Source organism: Polypterus senegalus, chromosome 16 (assembly GCF_016835505.1).
Source record: "Polypterus senegalus isolate Bchr_013 chromosome 16, ASM1683550v1, whole genome shotgun sequence".
Classification (NCBI taxonomy): Eukaryota; Metazoa; Chordata; class Cladistia; order Polypteriformes; family Polypteridae; genus Polypterus; species Polypterus senegalus.
The window spans coordinates 88,634,889-88,651,942 of NC_053169.1; the positions used below are offsets into that span (position 1 = coordinate 88,634,889).

At 39.8% G+C, this 17,054-nt stretch overlaps 1 protein-coding gene across 2 annotated transcripts in view; it reads right to left on the minus strand.

The window, feature by feature from the left end:
• camkmt (calmodulin-lysine N-methyltransferase) overlaps nt 1-17,054 on the minus strand; it is a 421,353-nt gene that overhangs the window by 256,010 nt on the left and 148,289 nt on the right. The window lies entirely within an intron of this gene.

Sequence of the window (17,054 nt, forward strand, 5' to 3'; positions counted from 1 at the left end):
AAACAGGAATGGTTTAACAGGTGGAGGCCACTGACATTTTTCCCTCCTCATCTTTTCTGACTGTTTCTTCACTAGTTTTGCATTTGGCTACAGTCAGTGACACTACTGGTAGCATGAGGCGATACCTGGACCCTACAGAGGTTGCACAGGTAGTCCAACTTCTCCAGGATGGCATATCAATACGTGTCATTGCCAGAACGTTTGCTGTGTCTCCCTGCACAGTCTCAAAGGCATGGAGGAAATTCTAGGAGGCAAGCAGTTACTCTAGGAGAGCTGGAGAGGGCCATAGAAGGTCCATAACCCATCAGCAGGACCAGTATCTGCTCCTTTGGGCAAGGAGGAACAGGATGAGCACTGCCAGAGCCCTACAAAATGACCTCCAGCAGGCCACTGGTGTGAATGTCTCTGACCAAACAACCAGAAAGACTTCATCAGGGTGACCCAAGGGCCCCATGTCCTCTAATGGGCCATAAGCTCACTGCCCAGCAGCATGCAGCTCGATTGGCATTCGCCATAGAATACCAGAATTGGCAGATGCACCACTGGTGCCCTGTGCTTTTTACAGATGAGAGCAGGTTCACCCTGAGCACGTGACAGAAGTGAAAGGGTCTGGAGAAGCCATGGAGAACATTATGCTACCTGAAACATCATTCAGCATGAGTGGTTTGGTGGTGGGTTAATGATTATCTGCAGAGGCATATCCATGGAGGGTCACACAGACCGCTACAGGATTGACAAAGGCTCCTTGGCTGCCATTAGGTATCAGGATGAAATCCTTGGACCCATTGTCAGACCCTATGCTGGTACAGTGGCTCCTGGTGCACGACAATTCCTGGCCTCATGTGGCGAGAGTATGCAGGCAGTTCCTGGAGGATGAAGGAATTGATACCATTGACTGGCCACCACACTTTCCTGAACTAAATCCAATAGAACACCTCTGGGACATTATGTTTTGGTCCATCCAATGCCACCAGGTTGCACCTCAGACTGTCCAGGAGCTCAGTGATGCCCTGGTCCAGATCTGGGAGGAGATACCCCACAACACCATCTGTCATCTCATTAGAAGCATGCACCGATGTTGTCAGGCATGTATACAAGAACACAGGGGCCATACAAAGTGCTGCGTACAATTTTGAGTTGCTGCAATTAAATTTTGGCAAAATGGACTAGCCTGCCACATAATTTTTTCACTCTTATTTTTGGGGCGTCTTTGAATTCAGGGCTCTGTAGGTTGGTCATTTTTCCTTTCGTTCCTAACACATTACCCAGTCTATATTAGTATAGATATCCAGAAGGATTTCTTTTTCCCCATTGAGATCCGATGTGATTTCAAAGTGTTCCTTTAATTTTTTTGAGCAATATACTATATTATATATATATATATACACACACACATATCCGGGCGCTCCGGTTTCCTCCCACAATCCAAAGACATGCAGGTTAGGTGGATTGGCGATTCTAAATTGGCCCTAGTGTGTGCTTGGTGTGTGGGTGTGTTTGTGTGTGTCCTGCGGTGGGTTGGCACCCTGCTCAGGATTGGTTCCTGCCTTGTGCCCTGTGTTGGCTGGAATTGGCTCCGGCAGACCCCCGTGACCCTGTGTTCGGATTCAGCGGGTTGGAAAATGGATGGATGGATGTGTATATATATATATATATATATATATATATATATATATATGTGTGTGTGTGTATATATTTATATATATATATATATATATATATATATATGTGTGTGTATATATATATATATATATATATATATATATATATATATATATGTATATATATGTATGTATATGTATGTATATATGTATCTATATGTATGTGTGTATATATATATGTATACACTCACCTAAAGGATTATTAGGAACACCTGTTCAATTTCTCATTAATGCAATTATCTAATCAACCAATCACATGGCAGTTGCTTCAATGCATTTAGGGGTGTGGTCCTGGTCAAGACAATCTCCTGAACTCCAAACTGAATGTCAGAATGGCAAAGAAAGGTGATTGAAGCAATTTTGAGCGTGGCATGGTTGTTGGTGCCAGACGGGCCGGTCTGAGTATTTCACAATCTGCTCAGTTACTGGGATTTTCACGCACAACCATTTCTAGGGTTTACAAAGAATGGTGTGAAAAGGGAAAAACATCCAGTATGCGGCAGTCCTGTGGGCGAAAATGCCTTGTTGATGCTAGAGGTCAGAGGAGAATGGGCTGACTGATTCAAGCTGATAGAAGAGCAACTTTGACTGAAATAACCACTCGTTACAACCGAGGTATGCAGCAAAGCATTTGTGAAGCCACAACACGCACAACCTTGAGGCGGATGGGCTACAACAGCAGAAGACCCCACCAGGTACCACTCATTTCCACTACAAATAGGAAAAAGAGGCTACAATTTGCACGAGCTCACCAAAATTGGACAGTTGAAGACTGGAAAAATGTTGCCTGGTCTGATGAGTCTCGATTTCTGTTGAGACATTCAAATGGTAGAGTCAGAATTTGGAGTAAACAGAATGAGAACATGGATCCATCATGCCTTGTTCCCACTGTGCAGGCTGGTGGTGGTGGTGTAATGGTGTGGGGGATGTTTTCTTGGCACACTTTAGGCCCCTTAGTGCCAACTGGGCATCATTTAAATGCCACGGGCTACCTGAGTATTGTTTCTGACCATGTCCATCCCTTCATGACCACCATGTACCCATCCTCTGATGGCTACTTCCAGCAGGATAATGCACCATGTCACAAAGCTCAAATCATTTCAAATTGTTTTCATTTAACATAACAATGAGTTCACTGTACTAAAATGGCCCCCACAGTCACCAGATCTCAACCCAATAGAGCATCTTTGGGATGTGGTGGAACGGGAGCTTCGTGCCCTGGATGTGCATCCCACAAATCTCCATCAACTGCAAGATGCTATCCTATCAATATGGGCCAACATTTCTAAAGAATGCTTTCAGCACCTTGTTGAAGTAATGGCATGTAGAATTAAGGCAGTTCTGAAGGCGAAAGGGGGTCAAACACTGTATTAGTATGGTGTTCCTAATAATCCTTTGGGTGAGTGTATATACACACACACACATATATATATATATACACATATACATATATATATACTAGCAAAATACCCGCGCTTCGCAGCGGCGAAGTACTGCATTAAAATTTTTATTAAGAAGAAAATTAAACCTTTTTAAACTGAGGAAAAATAAGCCAATAATTATTTGTTAAGGATCTCTTTGTATACCATGTTGTCAGTTCGGCCCTCCGGTTGTAACATGACCAAGCTGTGCGCTGAGCTTACTATTTAAATCGGTTTGAGTTTCATGGTTTGTTTCAATTACGACAGTATTTGCAGGATTTTGTGTTGAAGTCACATTCGGCATCTGTGAAGCGTTGTAAGCACACAAACGGTTTCATCGATAAAATCACATCCAGCTTTTGAGAGTTTAAACATTCATAAACATAAAAGTGTCCTCTACTGAAATCGTCACCTGTGAATCTAAGATGTTTAAGAGGCATTGGCGGTTGTCGATAGGTGTAAAATATTTGGCAATTTCAGTACACTTGAAAGAGACAACCGAACAATTCAGTGGCTTCCCTGTGCTAACCGAAACCGATGTACGTACTTATTTCGATGGTATGACGCCACTGTCAGCCGCCAAATTGAACTTTCCAACGTCAGTAATTCTCCAACTTCCCGTGTAGATAGAAGGCTAACCCCATCTTCACGAAATTTGGTAGGTGGCTTCCCTGCGTTAACCAAAACCGATGTACGTACTTATTTCGGTGGTATGACGCCACTGCCAGCAGCCATATTGAACTTTCCAACATCACTAATTCTCCAACTTCCTGTGTAGGTAGAAGGTTGAAATTTGGCAGGCTCATTCCTTATAGCTTACTTACAGAAGTTAAGCAGGTTTCATTTCGAAATTCCACGTGTAACGGTCATAATGGTCAACAACGTCCATCATGTTGAACTTTCTTATTTATTGCCCCATCTTCACGAAATTTGGTAGGCGGCTTCCCTGCGTTGACTGAAACCAATGTACATACTTATTTCGGTGGTATGACGCCACTGTGGAGGGCTTTAGGCTAGGTTCACAGTTCCCTGTAACAGTGGAACACGACACAATGGAAAGCGGTGCCGCACCTTACCTGTGCATTACATCCCATATAGTGACGCATACAGTCAATGAAAAGCATGCTTCATGGTTACTTGACATGTTCGTTTTGTGGTAACATTATGCACTGGGCTTAATTCTTACAGCAGAGAAGCAGTTCATTATGACTGTTTGTGAATTGGGACATTTTTAATTCCCATTTAAATTTAGTAGGAGTCGGAGTCGGTTAACTTTTTGCCGACTCCAGGTTTAATTAACCATATTAAATAAAGAGAAAATGTAATAATTTGAAAGTAAATTATGTTTCATGTTGCGTTTAGCTGCGTTCTGTTTGGCTTTGAAATTAACACACAAATACTTTTAAAAGTTACACTTTTACTGTAAAACTTCAGTAAAAACTATTTTTTGAATGTTCATCAAGATTGCATTGAATTTTGATTGTGTTTGGACTTTCATCATGACGACGCAATTGCCCGGGATTGAATTTCGTTTCTTTCTCTCTATTAAATAAAACGTCTTTTTGACTCTGAGATTTATTAATTGTCTTTGCAAAAGCTTTTCTAAACAGGAAACATCATTTTAATACGAATGGCATATCAAGATCTCCTTTGTTGTCGAATGTTATCCCCTGAAGATGTACTACATTACCTTTCTTGGATACATTCTTCTTTCTACAGTAATTTGTGTGGTGGAAGACCAGACGGTGTTAACGGCTGTAGATAATTTATGGGATGTTTTAAGTTGATGTTTTTATCTTTTGCACGATCACCACCAACTGTTTCAGCATAGTCTATTGATACGCATTTAACTAATCTACCATGTAACCAATCGACATTTTTGGAATTATTTAGTTTAACTTCATCATTTCTCAGTGCTGGGATTGCCTGTGTACTAATTTCTTCTGTTGATAACCCCTTCATGATGAAATTCTTCAATAAGATTTGGACATAATATGTGTTCTTTAATGGGGAATTTAAAGTGAGGACAACGTTAAAATTTATAAGAGCAGAGAGAGCAGAAACTGTGTGTGTCAAAAACATTCACACGAATGAGAGGTGAGATTACCGTGTGCATGAGTAGAAAAGGTTGAGAGGAGGGCGTGACTTGAAAAAAATCTCCTGGCCAAGGTCTCAACTTGCGGGACTTCAAAAAATCTTCCAAAATGTCTTGTATCGTTACAGGAAGTTTTTATATAATAGAGATTTTATATATTTTGCCTATTTTACTCATAGGCATTTATAAATACCATGTTTAAAAGTAAGCAGCTCTAGTGTCCTAATAATATTATTATTACTTATTACTTCACAGATATCTTTATTCAAGGTAACTTACAACGTCTGAGATATAACTGGTTACACTTCTTTTGTTTTGCAAAAAGAGCACAGGCAGGTGCTTATCATCATCATAAAGTGTCAGTAGCAGAATCTGAACACCCAGCTTCGTGGTTTGAAGTCCTAGATCCAAAGGCTTATGCACAACACCACACTGCCTTCCAATAATAATAGCACTTGGTAAAAGTAAAAAATATAATAAAAAAATTGTACATAGAAATGTACTTAAGTTACATAGTACTTCTGATGCACCCAATTAACCAACAGCACTATAAGTGAGGCCCATTGTCTTACAAAATTTACTAGGTGAAGCCAGGTAACACAGCTAGTACAGAAGTAAACCTGTAGCTACTCCTATTCATGCTTGGTTAAGTTGCAGCGGTCTAAGGATTACTGCAACACTGGAAGCGTATAGTTAGATTGGTTTCAACAAACTGCGATTGTCAGGTCTGGCTATTTATCAGTTTAAGAGGTTACACACCTTTGGGAGTCCATCCCAAACCCAGAAACAGCGATAATGTGAAACACAGGAAGAACTTCTGAGAGTTACAGTATATATCTTCTTGCACCTCAAATTACTGAAAAGCACTAGGTGCAACTAAAATTATACCTAAATGTTGCACCACTGATAAGTCAAATTACCTTTTATATAAGCAAAATAAAAAATGGTAATACTTTGCAACATAATAATCTGAAGAATCTGTAAATAGATTACAGATAGGGAATTTTCTTAGCTTGAGTGGTTGCTGTTTCAAATATCTATAGGGTGAGCCAAAAAGAAGTACCACATTTCAAACATTAATTCTACAAAAATACTACAAGATAAAATAAATTTCATTACAACATAAGAAAGGGTGTACAAAATATATTTTTTGACTGTTTTAAAAATGATGTCTTCAAGGTGGTGGCCATCATTAGCGTCACTCTTCGAGACGATTTCTGAACGCTTGCATGACTTGTTCAGCCATTTCAAGGGGAATAGCGGCGATTTCGTGGTGAATACCGTCCTTGAGGACTTCAAGGTTATGAGGTTAGTGTGTGTATACCTGAGACTTGAGATAGCACCACAAGAAGAAATCACACAGAGTGAGATCAGGCAAACGTGAAGGCCACCTGACATCACCACACAGGGAGATCAGCTTCCCTGGAAACATTTTCTGCAGAACTTTCATGGATCTCCACGCCGTATGAGCTGTTGCTCCATCCTGTTGAAACCAGACATTCACCACATCCATTATTTCCAATTTAGGCCGCAAAACGTTCTCTAGGATTTCAATGTAGCATTCTGAAGTGACCATTGCTGCCCCCTCCTCAAAAAAGTAAGGGCCTAGAATGGCAAATTCTGAAATGGCATACAAAACTGTTACACTCTCACTGTGCAGGGGTCTCGGATGAACTTCACGAGGGTTGGTTTTACACCAATAGCAAAAGTTTTGCTTATTTACACAACCATTCAAATGGAAATGTGCCTCGTCTCCGCACATGACGATGGCATCTTGAACGGTTTGCAGAATGTTCGCACACAACTCTGTGGTCTTCACAGAGTTCCTGCATTACCATAATTTTGTATGGATGGAAATTAAGGTCCTCATGAAAAATCCTCCTCAAAGACGTGTTGGAAATGCCTGAGGCAGAAGCAGGTTTGTGCTCTGAATGTCTAGGAGACAGCAAAATTGATGCCCTTACAGCTTGGGTGTTTTCAGGCGTTCATTTGTACAGTCCGAGGACGGCCTGGATATTTTCTGTTCAATGTTGTACTTGTCTGTCTAAATTTAGCCACCCACTGAAGAATTGTTTTTCAGATTTGGGAAGTCATTATTAGGAGGAATGCTGAAGTGAGTTTGGAAGGAGTGTTGTGTAATGATGATGGATTCGCTGTTTTTGAAGCACACAACAGAATGGTGAGTTCCTGACCAAGGCATGTGGCCAACTGAAAACTACACGGGATCGCCTATCAAAGGACTACCACCCCAACCCACTCGGCTGCCTCTTCCTCACGCAATGACCTTGAGAAATGTGGTACTTCATTTTGGCTCACCCTGCACCTCTTATTTTGTCCTACATGTACAATTATTTGCATCAATACTAGCACATATTGAAATGATACTTGCTTCTACTATTCGAGTCTTTTTTTGAACATTTTCCACGTTAACAAAAGGCCTTCATCCCAGCAACCCAATATGACCTCCTATTGTACTCACTCACATTTTTATGGTTCTAAAATAATGTATTCTTAATGTATTTAAAAAAAAGAGGCTTTTCTGTTATTAACACAAACACTGGTAAAAAAATTTTTTTGACTGAATCAAAAAATTTGACACGATATAAACAAATTCGAAATTAAAGGAACCCTGTTTAACTCCTTTTGGGTACTTCACCAAATGGAATAAATTTTAACGGTGCTGGATTCCTGGTTCCTGAAATTAGTGAGTATAGAATCATATTAAGTGTTGCTTATAAGCACAAAAGCAGAATAATATTCAGAAAAAAAAAATGATGCAAAAGTGGACCCACCTTCAAGTTATCCCATATCAAAGCCTATCAATCAAAGACGTACTACTTGAATCTGTCACAAAAAGACTGCTACAGCATGAGATGGCAAAGAACAAAGTGTATTATTTGTTGATGTATGTCCCGTAACATACATTTTGGCAACTAACAAGTACTACATAATTAAAATGGTAATCCATATTTTATAATTACACCTCAGGAATTACGAATGTGTTTTTTTTCCTTCAGTGCATCAGCTAAACAAACACCTATTCTTTGTTATTCCCAATAAGTCAAGGCCAAACTATCCACAAAAACACAATATCAGAAAAAAATGTGGGAATCAATGAATATTAATATTTTTAACCTGAAAATAGAGGTTATTTTTCTAGAGGGCTGATTCCACAGACCTCTATTTCCATGGTGCCTCACATAGGATTGTTCGAACTGGATCCTAGCTTACTCCTGGGCTCTGTAGAGGCACAATCGTACTAGACATCAGCGTACTATGTTTGCCTTCTTTCTGAATGAACACTGTGGATGACTGTGAATTGACTCAGTTCAACATCATGCACAGAAAATCCATCCCGATTTACAGCCTTGACAGTTAATTGAATTGAAGTAAATGAAACCTGCAGTATGGTGTGAGAGATAACTACCTGCTTCTTTGATTACAGCGCAAGCGATACATTTTAATGACTCCCTCAAGACAGCGGACAATCTAAATAAAACTCTCAAAGCTACTGTTAGACCGCACTATAGGTCTGAGCAAACCCAACCCAAACCAAACTGAAAGATTGGTGAATAATTGACAGAAAAAACAAATACATTGCAAATTGTGGCATTTAAAAAGCTTTAAGCACCATAAAATTTTCAATGACACTTCTTACACAGAAATAAGAAATACATTTTCACTCTTTAACTTCTCTTTTTCTTTTGAATAACTGCTACTAGAATCCTTCCTGCATCCAGAAACCCCAACTATTTATTAATTGCAAAGATTATTATAAACCTACAATTATTCAATCACAACAATAATTAATAACATGCAAGAAAATACTACCACCTTCAAATTGTTTCTTTAAAAGTGAATTCCAATATCAAGGTCAAAGAGTATCCCAAAATATTTTCTAAAAATGAACAGCTTAAAGCAAAGCTCTCATCCAATGAGACCTTCATTCACTGGACAGCCATGACTAGTGCCCCATCAATAACTACGTGGCAACAAAAACAAGTCACCAAGGCAAAAGGACATTTTCAACCCTTTTCAATGGTTTCCAGCACAAAATACAAATAAAAAATAAATAAATAAAAGCTGAGATATACTGAACACAAGAGATTTCTGGTTATTCTGAAACAGGATAATCCTAACCTCATCCTCTGTTGTTCTGTCTTTTCAATTTCTTGCCAGCCTTCCATACACGTTTCTTAGCGTAACCCCTTCCACAGTAGGTTGAAATGCACAAATCTGCTTTTAAGTGTTTTACTCAGTTGGGGATCAGGACAAGATTGTACAGGGGTGTATATGCAGACACCTGGCGAAAGGCAGACCTAAATATGACAGTAGCTATGGCAGGATACGTGTACTGCTTACGTGATTATTTCAACTATCCATAATGAAAATTCACAATTCAAGTGTTAGGAGCAAGTGTCCTGGTAGCAATCTCCTATTACTGTTTTTAAAATAATACAACCTAATAGAGTTATGAATGCCACAGGCTATTCCAGCATAAGGCACAAAACAACTATGGATGGGTAGATAGTCAGTCTCAGAGTCCAATCATTTGCATACTCACACTTGTATAGGACCGATTTTAAACTGCCAATAACCCTAACACGTCTTTTGAGGTGAGTGAGGAAAACCTGAACACACAAGAGAAAATCCTATACAGAAATAAAAAGAACGTGCAAACTCCATAGAGACTAGTGTTGTTAAAAGCATTGAAGATATCAATGGTATCGATTTCATCATGTATAAAACAGTTTCAATATTCATTTTTCATATTGAATTTATGTTATCCCACTTACAGTAACTTCTGACATTGTGTGCACTGCGCCATCTGTGTGTAACACATATCGTTACAAATATAGCTACCTCAGTGGCAACAGAGCTTTCTCTGTCACATTTAATTGACAAAAAGTGCAGCCACAGCGGCATCTGGGAATACTTTGGGTTTACCATCTTCATTTGGCATACACCCAAGGATTCATCCACACCTGTATGCAAGTTGTGCTACCCCACAATAAAGACCAAGGGGAGAAACACTACCAATTTAAAGGTCCAGCATGCAGCACAATACAGAGAGTTTTCAGAGGTAGGTGTTACATTTTTAATTAAGGAACTATATGTATATGCCTGTTTCACTTGAAGTGAAGATGTGATGTGTGTTTTTTAGATTGTCTGGAGTTTCTCAAATTTAAACAACAATTTGCAATTATTTTTACCTACCGTTTGCATTAAGTTCTATGCAACCTTTTGGGACCACGTAAATTGGCATAAATGTTTACAAACGTGCCATTATTAGAAATCTTTCAGTTTTAACAAAATATATAAAAGACATGTAAAAGTGATGAATATATGCTCTGTTCCTAATTGCATTATAAGCAGATGAGTAAAAAATAATGCTATGCAATAATTTAAAAAGAGCAATATTTTAAAAGAGTTAATTATTTAATGGTTTTGAATATGATTACAAAGGATACTTGTTACTATGTCAGTTGCAATAAAGAATATTAAGTAAGTTTAAGATATAGGTAACATTAATTTTAGTTGCAAATATAATACAAGTAAAAGGTTTATCAGAAACAAGGAGGAATAGTTTTTCACAATCACAGCCTACCCTACACCATGAGTATTTGCACAACATATAAAAGTATGACCCAAAAAAAAATCAACAGAGGCCAAGAGATTAAGAGCAGTTGCAGAATACATACGCAGGGATCAAGTACCTACAGTTAGGTCCATAAATATTTGGACAGACAACTTTTTTCTAATTTTGGTTCTGTATAATACCACAATGAATTTTAAATTAAACAACTCAGATGCAGTTGAAGTGCAGACTTTCAGCTTTAATTCAGTGGGTTGAACAAAACGATTGCATAAAAATGTAAGGCAACTAAAGCATTTTTTTAACACAATCCCTTTATTTCAGGGACTCAAAAGTAATTGGACAAATTAAATAACTGGAAATAAAATGTTCATTTCTAATACTTGGTTGAAAACCCTTTGCTGGCAATGACAGCCTGAAGTCTTGAACTCATGGACATCACCAGATGCTGGGTTTCCTCCTTTTTAATGTTCTGCCAGGCCTTTACTGTTGCTGTTTGTTTGTGGGCCTTTCTGTCCGAAGTTTAGTCTTCAACAAGTGAAATGCCTGCTCAATTGGGTTAAGATCAGGTGACTGACTTGGCCATTCAAGAATTTTCCACTTCTTTGCTTTAATAAACTCCTGGGTTGCTTTGTCTATATGTTTTGGGTCATTGTCCATCTGTATCATGAAACACCCGCCGCCCAATCAATTTGACTGCATTTAGCTGGATCTGAGCAGACAGTATGTCTCTGAACACCTCAGAATTCATTCGGCTGCTTCTGTCCTGTGTCACATCATCAATAAACACGAGTGTCCCAGTGCCACTGGCAGCCATGCACGCCCAAGCCATCACACTGCCTGACTCCGCCATATTTTACAGATGATGTGGTGTGCTTTGGATAATGAGCTGTTCCACACCTTCTCCATATTTTTTTCTTGCCATCATTCTGGTAAAGGTTGATCTTGGATTCATCTGTCCAAAGAATGTTTTTCCAGAACTGTGCTGGCTTTTTTAGATGTTCTTTAGCAAAGTCCAATCTAGCCTTTCTATTCTTGAGGCTTATGAGTGGCTTGCACCTTGCAGTGCACCCTCTGGATTTCCTTTCATGCAGTCTTCTCTTTATGGTAGACTTGGATATCAATACACTGACCAAGCCCTGGAGAGTGTTGTTCACTTGGTTGGCTGTTGTCAAGGGGTTTCTCTTCACCATGGAAACGATTCTGCGATCATCCACCACTGTTGTCTTCCGTGGACGTCCAAGTCTTTTTGCGTTCAGAAGCTCACCAGTGCTTGCTTTCTTTCTCAGGATGTACCAAACTGGAGATTTTGCCACTCGTAATATTGTAGCAATTTCTCGGATGGTTTTTTTTTCTGTTTTCACAGCTTAAGGATGGCTTCCTTCACCTGCATGGAGAGCTCCTTTGACCGCATGTTGTCTGTTCACAGCAAAATCTTCCACATGCAAGCACCACACCTCAAATCAACTCCAGGCCTTTTATCTGCTTAATTTATAAGACATAACGACGGACTTGAACACACCTGCCCATGAAATAGCCTTTGAGTCAATTGTCCAATTACTTTTGAGCCCCTGAAATGAAGGGATTGTGTTAAAAATGCTTTTGTTGCCTCACATTTTTATGCAATCTTTTTGTTCAACCCATTGAATTAAAGCTGAAAGTCTGCACTTCAACTGCATCTGAGTTGTTTCATTTAAAATTCATTGTAGTAACGTACAGAACCAAAATTAGAAAAAAGTTCTCTATCCAAATATTTATGGACTTCACTATATATATACGGTTGAAAAAACTGGATTTCAGCAGCTTATGTAACAACTAAACAACAGTTATTGTCTTCCTCCAAGAAATTATTTCATATACACTGAAGTCCTTGCAATTTATGAGGAAATAAAAAGTAATAATAGTCTTACACAGAAGCCTTAATTTTCAACCACAACTGATCTGTGGTCCAGCAGCAACTCTCAAATTTATTACTTAATCCTGGGACATGCAAAGCTGGAATTTGGGTTGTGCTGAGCTCAACTCTGGCCAAACGGGAGAAAGCTTAATCGAAGCCTTAGAGGAGTTTATTCAGGTAGCTGGACATGACAAAAATGGCTGAGATAATGCCTCATTGAATAAAAAAGCATTTCAAGGAGATCTTACATGGATTCCCTGATTTGGGCATCATTTGCAACTTGCAATTCACAAGGGCATAAACATACCTTCAGCGTCTGTAGCCTTCCCAAGACTAAGAAATCCCGTGTCTGCTTTCAGCAGGTCTCCAAAAACAGGCAGACAGTTAAAAATGAAACAAAAAGGACTTAGATACCCGAATACAAACTAATTCATGTTGAGCCGACATGCCGGGATTCAACATAGGAAATGTTAGAGAGATTTTTAGAACAGCAGCAGGATGTCTGCGCACTTCTTGCAGACAACAAGAAAAAATGGCACCTCATGCCAAAGGACTCTGACATCATGGTTCTTGAGGCTGTAAGAGAGTCCATTAAGCTCTTTTACTGATGCCCTCAGTAGTGACAAACATACCATCCTCTCCTCTGTTCTACCTTTAGTATTGAAGATTTTTTTCAAATTGAAAAGCTGATCAGGGTGATAGCATCTTGAGACAGAAATTAAAGAAAATATAAAAAATGACCTAAGACAGAGGTATGAGGATCATCCTCTGCAGCTGGTTTTCAACACATTAACATTTCTTGACCCAAAGTTTAAAGACATTTTTATTGTTTAAAAAGAGAAAGTCAAGCACATGCTAAATAGCAGTGTTCATTTGCTTGAAATGGAAACCCAAATTCAGTAAACACCCTCTTCAAGCACCACTTAATCATCAAGAAAAAGCAAAACTGACCTGAAAGAAATGTTAAACATACAGGGAGAAAGGAAGAACCAAAGGCAGCAGTCTCAGCAATCAGCATCATCTGAAATTGTGTATCCCACAAGCAGACTTCACAGCTTATGAGAAGATACCTGAACCTAATGCAGAGGAAGATCCACTGGTAAAGTGGAAAACAAACAAGAAAAACTTGCCTAATCTTTCTCAATTTGGAAGAAAGTATTTGTGCATTGTTGTGGTTCAGAATGCGTTTTTAGTATGTCTGGGCTCATCTGCAGTCCAAAAAGGGCACGCCTCACAGATGACCACGTTAACATGCCAGACTTCCTTGCAAAAAATTTGGAAGGCTCGAAAAAGTTGTAATTTACACTGTTTGCATTTGTAACACATAGCATTAAAGTGTGCTATTGAATTTTTATTTTTAAGTTTATTTCATAAGAATTGCACTACCCTTAATTTAGTTATTTGTTGCTTAAATACTATTCAATAAACTATTGTATATTACTGCTCATTTTATTTAAATGTCAATTTGGTGTGGGTTTGAATATTAATCTATACTAATAAAGGACAAAGCCCTCATTGACTGACTGACTGACTGACTGACTCACTAACTCATCACTAATTCTCCAACTTCCCGTGTAGGTAAAAGGCCGAAATTTGGCAGGCTCATTCCTTACAGCTTACTTACAAAAGTCGGTCAGGTTTCATTTCGAAATTCTACGCGTAATGGTCATAACTGGAACCTATTTTTTCGTCCATATACTATAATAGACGTCTGCTCGATGGCCGTGGGAGGCGGAGTTACGCCTCCCACGTAATTTAGTGCCTGTCCTTATAAGGCCGTCCGTCAGCGGCAATCCAATAGAAACACTGCCACTAAATATTCACGGGTGAAGGACTGTGATTATGCAGACGAAGATGAGATGGTCAGGGAGGTGTTTGGCACAAACTCAGCGAAACTGCAAGAGAAACTTTTAAGTGCCGGGTTTTAGCTAACATTAAATACAGTCGTGGACATCGCACGAGATGGCACCAGCACAGCTGGGAACCTTCGATGCATGTACACCGAGCGAATCACGTGAACTGACACAGTGCACAGACAAGAAGCAACAGTTCCAAAGAGTGCTGAACAGAAACCGACTTGCACAACTGCGGAAACAAAGCACGGTGTGAACCGTAAGTTTAAATTGTCGTTTGTCATGCCTACGACGAGTATAGTATTCGCGAGATACAAATTTAATGAGAAGACACAAGATATAAACAAGACTTTGGATCACTTTGTTGCGGAGTTAAAATTGCTGTAGCAAGAAACTATAAAGTGCCGGGTCTTAGCTAACATTAAATAAAGTCGTGGACATCGCGAGATCGCACGAGCACAGCTGAGAAGCTTCGATGCATGTACTCCGAGCGGCTCGCGTCAACTGACTTTGCAGGACTGGAGAAGATTAAACTAAGATTATACACACGCTACCGCTAAATATTCACAGGCAATTTCCACAACTTACTATCGGGAATGCCTGTTGAACATCTTACATTCACGAGTTCTGATTTGGGTGGTGAACACTTCGATGAATGAAACCTGTTATCTTTACAACGGTTGACAAACACGGAATAAACTTGAACACAACACGTCCTCCAAATACGAACCTGATTGAAAGAAATAATGCTAATCAAATCCTTGATGACAGCAAAACTCATAATGTTCACAAGACTATTACATTGACAATCATGTTACATTATTTTTAAAATGTTTCCTTTACTTAGCACAAGCACAGCTGAGAAGCTTCGAGGCATGTACTCCATAACGCGTTAAAAAAATAACGCATTTAATCACACTATGCATTCCAAGCAAAGGGTAACTTTTGTCAATGCATGATTTCCTGGTACATCGATTACATTGATGCACACATCAGAGCTACAACAATGTAAGAGTCGGAAGAAAGCGTGTTGCTAGCACTGATCGGAGGCAAATTTCATTTCAAAAGACTACCCGAAGAAAGCCTTGATAAAAGCGTGGTTTGGTGCAAACTGTGCAAAAATGAGTTTGCATACCACCAAGGCAGCAGAGAAGTAGTGTGTTAAAGAAGTTATGAAAAAGAAAAGGAAAAATTTTAAAAATAACGTAACATGATTGTTAATTAATTGTTTTGTCATTGATATGAGTGTTGCTGTCATATATTATATACTGCTCAAAAGAATTAAAGGAACACTTTTTAATCAGAGTATAGCATAAAGTCAATGAAACTTATGGGATATTAATCTGGTCAGTTAAGTAGCAGAGGGGGTTGTTAATCAGTTTCAGCTGCTGTGGTGTTAATGAAATTAACAACAGATGCACTAGAGGGGCAACAATGAGATGACCCCCAAAACAGGAATGGTTTAACAGGTGGAGGCCACTGACATTTTTCCCTCCTCATTTTTTCTGACTGTTTCTTCACTAGTTTTGCATTTGGCTACAGTCAGTGTCACTACTGGTAGCATGAGGCGATACCTGGACCCTACAGAGGTTGCACAGGTAGTCCAACTTCTCCAGGATGGCACATCAATACGTGTCATTGCCAGAAGGTTTGCTGTGTCTCCCTGCACAGTCTCAAGGGCATGGAGGAGATTCTAGAAGACAAGCAGTTACTCTAGGAGAGCTGGAGAGGGCCACAGAAGGTCCATAACCCATCAGCAGGACCAGTATCTGCTCCTTTGGGCAAGGAGGAACAGGATGAGCACTGCCAGAGCCCTACAAAATGACCTCCAGCAGGCCACTGGTGTGAATGTCTCTGTCCAAACAACCAGAAAGACTTCATCAGGGTGACCCAAGGGCCCCATGTCCTCTAATGGGCCCTGAGCTCACTGCCCAGCAGCATGCAGCTCGATTGGCATTCGCCATAGAATACCAGAATTGGCAGATGCACCACTGGTGCCCTGTGCTTTACAGATGAGAGCAGGTTCACCCTGAGCACGTGACAGAAGTGAAAGGGTCTGGAGAAGCCATGGAGAACATTATGCTGCCTGTAACATCATTCAGCATGAGCAGTTTGGTGGTGGGTTAATGATTGTCTGGGGAGGTATATCCATGGAGGGTCACACAGACCGCTACAGGCTTGACAAAGGCACCTTGGCTGCCATTAGGTATCAGGATGAAATCCTTGGACCCATTGTCAGACCCTATGCTGGTACAGTGGCTCCTGGTGCACGACAATTCCTGGCCTCATGTGGTGAGAGTATGCAGGCAGTTCCTGGAGGATGAAGGAATTGATACCATTGACTGGCCACCACATTTTCCTGACCTCAATCCAATAGAACACCTCTGGGACATTATGGTTTGGTCCATCCATTGCCACCAGGTTGCACCTCAGACTGTCCAGGAGCTCAGTGATGCCCTGGTCCAGATCTGGGAGGAGAACCCCCACAACACCATCTGTCATCTCATTAGAAGCATGCACCGATGTTGTCA